Source organism: Rutidosis leptorrhynchoides, chromosome 6 (assembly GCF_046630445.1).
Source record: "Rutidosis leptorrhynchoides isolate AG116_Rl617_1_P2 chromosome 6, CSIRO_AGI_Rlap_v1, whole genome shotgun sequence".
NCBI lineage: Eukaryota > Viridiplantae > Streptophyta > Magnoliopsida > Asterales > Asteraceae > Rutidosis > Rutidosis leptorrhynchoides.
Window position 1 is genome coordinate 189,014,465 of NC_092338.1, and position 4,161 is coordinate 189,018,625.

Here is a 4,161-nt window from a genome sequence, read left to right on the forward strand (position 1 = left end):
ATTAATATTTATATTTAATATTTTACATTAGGTTTTAATTGTGACTTAAGACATAAAATTGACGAACCGGTCACTAAACGGTAAAAAAACCCCTTTTATAATAATAATAATATTACTTATATATATATATATATACATATATACATATATATATATATACATATATATATATATATATATATATATATATATATAGTTACAAATATAGTTTAAAATAAATATAGTGTTAAACTTAGCTGACTCCCTGTGGAACGAACCGGACTTACTAAAAACTACACTACTCTACGATTAGGTACACTGCCTATAAGTGTTGTAGCAAGGTTTAGGTATATCCCATTCAATAAATAAATAAATAACTTGTGTAAAATTGTATCGTATTTAATAGTATTTAGTAGTAAAATATAATCTATTTCGTACTACACCTCACACACATCAAGTATTTTTGGCGCCGCTACCGGGGAACTCAACAATGCCGAAAGCGAAACGTTATAAAAAATATATTTAGTTTTTAATCTATTTTTGTAAAAATATAAGAAGTTTTAAACATAAAAACAAAAAAATATAAAAAAATAATATATTTCTATCTATTTAAATGTTTAAATAAAAAGAAAATATATTTTTATATAAAGTATAAAAGTATTTGTTTTTAGTTCTTAAAAATATAAGTTTATACATATAACTTATATTAATTTGGTAAAAAAAATCAAAGTAAAAAGTAAAAAAATAAATAAATAAATAAACAAACACTGAACCTGTCGAATTGTGACCTGCATCTGATCTAAACTTGCACTCCATGCGATCGCATGAGAGTGAAGGTATAAACCCATGCGACCGCATGGATTGATCTGACACGTCTGAATCCTCGTCTGCTACGATTAGGGTTAGTGTTTAATTATTATTATTATTATTATTGTTAACCCTAATTAGGGTTTAGGTAATTAATTGGTTTTTAAATTTTAGTTTTAATTTATAATTAGTATTATTAAGTTTTAATATTCTTATTAACTATATAAAATAATACTTTTATAAAATAATAATACAAAAATAATATTTTTGTAAAATTGTATTTTTATCAACTTAGTTTATTTTTGTATTTTGTATTTTTCTTTTTAATCGTTTAATTCGTAACTTTTATAATTTTTCGTTCGTAATTAGTTTTAAACATAGTATTTTGCCGTAGTTATTTTATATTTCTAGATTCTTAGGCTTTGCCGTAAAATCCCTTAAGTGATTTTTCTTTAGATTAAGATTTAGACGCTTTACAATTTTACGACGTCACTTATCGCTTTAATATTTAATAGATTTTAGTGCCTAATTAAGTTATTGCCGTTTTAGATATAGAATTCCTTTTAAGCTTTAATACCTTTAGACGTAAGTTTTAATATTTAGTTTTTATACTTTTAAGTTTCGACGCTTTCCTTTCAACGTTTATTATTTTTTTCGACTGTTTATTTTTCGACCTTTTATTTTTCGATGTTTATTACGCACTCTTTTTCTTCCTCTTATTTCTCGACGCTCTAGTTTTTAGGACATAGAATTTTCTTTATTTTCTTTAAATTTCGACGAAAAATTATTTTAAGCGGTTAAATTGATAGACATCCAAAATTTTCTGCTTCGTAGTAATAGTTGGATTTGTTAGTGGCTGAGTTGTGGATTTTTCAACTTAAAGGATCCTGGCTCCCTACTGCATCTCTTGGCTATTCGAAACATGGGCAAAAGCAGAAAAGTTGATTAATTTGATAACTTATATAATTTTTATCTTTATAACTAATAGGATATTCAGTGAATGCACCGAGCAAAACGTTCACCACCTTTCATACGTTCACCACCTGTAACTAGATCAAGACATCTAGCCAATATTGTCGCCGTTGATTTTTCTTTAGAATCGTCATCTAGCCAACCAAGTACTCCAATTTAAATTTCCGATAATCCATTTTTTGAACCTGACCTCACAATTGAGAACCTGGAGGATATTCAGGGACAATTCAGAGATCCTGAACCACTAATCATTCCTCCTGAACCACAAATCATACAACCAGAGATTGTCGAGGAAGAAACAATTAAATTAGAATCCTCTAGTGATTCAGATTCAACAAATTCAATCATGGAAAATCTGGAACCTCTAAGTATGGAAGATCGAATGAAAGCTAAACGCACTGGCCAAGGTCAAGCAATTACTCAACCAGACATTAATGCGCCAGATTATGAAATCAAAGGACAAATCCTACACATGGTAACTAATCAATGCCAATTTAGTGGTACGCCGAAGGAAGATCCAAACGAACATCTTCGTACTTTTAATAGGATCTGTACTCTATTCAAAATCAAAGAAGTTAAAGATGAACAGATCTATCTCATGTTATTTCCCTGGACTTTAAAGGGAGAAGCCAAAGATTTGTTAGAATCGTTACCTGAAGGAGCGATTGATACATGGGATGTCTTAGTTGAAAATTTTCTTAAACAATTCTTTCCGGCATCTAAAGCCGTGAGACTTCAAGGAGAAATTGTTACGTTCACACAAAAGTCAAATGAAACTCTATATGAAGCGTGGACAAGATTTGGAAAGTTGTTGAGAGGATGTCCTCAACATGGTTTAGACACTTATCAAATAGTACAAATATTCTACCAAGGATGCGACATTACTACACGAAAAGACATCGACATAGCAGCTGGTGGTTCCATTATGAAGAAAACCGCAACTGAAGCTTACAAAATTATTGATAACACAGTCTCCCACTCACATGAGTGGCACCAAGAAAAAGACATCGTTAGATCATCTAAAGCAGCTAGAGCCGATTCTAGCCATGACTTTGATTCCATTTCCACAAAGTTAGATGCTTTTGAGAGACGAATGGTAAAGATGACTAAAGATATTCACGCAATACGCTTTAGTTGTGAATAGTGTGGAGGACCACATTTAACAAAAGATTGTCTCAGTATTGAACAAACAATGGAACAAAGAGAGAATGTTTCATACATGAACCAAAGGCCTGGAAATAATTATCAGAATAATTATCAACCGCCAAGACCAAATTACAATCAAAATCAGAATTATAACCAAAATGTTCCATACAACAACCAACAAGGTCCTCGCAATCAACAAGTATCTAACAATACTTACAACCAGCAAAGGCCTATTTTTCTAAATAAACCACCACAAACCTATGATAAAAAGCCAAATTTAGAAGACATGATGTCAAAGCTAGTTGAATCTCAAACGCAGTTTTTCACAGCTCAGAAACAAACCAATGAACAAAATGCTCAAACATTTAGAAATCAACAAGCTTCTATTCAAAATCTGGAACAAGAAGTGAGCAACCTAGCAAGGTTGATAGGTGAAAGAAAACCGGATAGTCTACCTAGCGATACAAATGCTAACCCTCGGAATGAAACAGCTAAAGCCATTACCACAAGAAGTGGTATTACACTTAAACCACCTGAAATGCCTATAATTTCTGATGACTCTATTCCTACTCCACAGGCACCACAACCTGAGCAAGATAAGGAAATAGAATCGATAGTTGAAAAGGTTAATGAAGATAACACAGTTAATATAACGACCCGTCCTAATCCATCTGGATGAATACATTACATTTGGTTACATCGCGAGGTAATTGACCTCTATATGATACATTTTACAAACATTGCATTCATTTTTAAAAGACAAACTTTCATTACATCGAAAGTTGATGGCATGCATACCATTTCATAATATATCCAACTATAATTAACTCAATAATAATCTTGATAAACTCAACGACTCGAATGCAACGTCTTTTGAAATATGTCATGAATGACTCCAAGTAATATCTCTAAAATGAGCAAATGCACAGTGGAAGATTTCTTTAATACCTGAGAATAAATATGCTTTCAAGTGTCAACCAAAAGGTTGGTGAGTTCATAGGTTTATCATAAAATAATAAAATTCATCATTTTGATAGACCACAAGATTTAAATCCTGCATGGTACAAATGGGCCCGAATCCTATACTCACCTATAATGTACATGCGATATCTTTTAAATACAATACACATTTCTTGTGTACGAAATCATCTTTCATAAATCTTAGTAACCGTACACATATCTTGTGCACAAAAATAACATACACATAACCTGTGTATAAAATCATTCTCTCGATAAATAATATTCACTTTTCATTGC

General features: G+C 30.9%; 1 non-coding gene across 1 annotated transcript; it reads right to left on the reverse strand.

The window, feature by feature from the left end:
* Positions 1-2,488: 2,488 nt before the first annotated feature.
* On the reverse strand, positions 2,489-2,595 carry LOC139856326 (small nucleolar RNA R71). Its single transcript, XR_011761815.1, has one exon. It is a non-coding gene; the product is annotated as a small nucleolar RNA R71 (small nucleolar RNA).
* Positions 2,596-4,161: the final 1,566 nt, after the last annotated feature.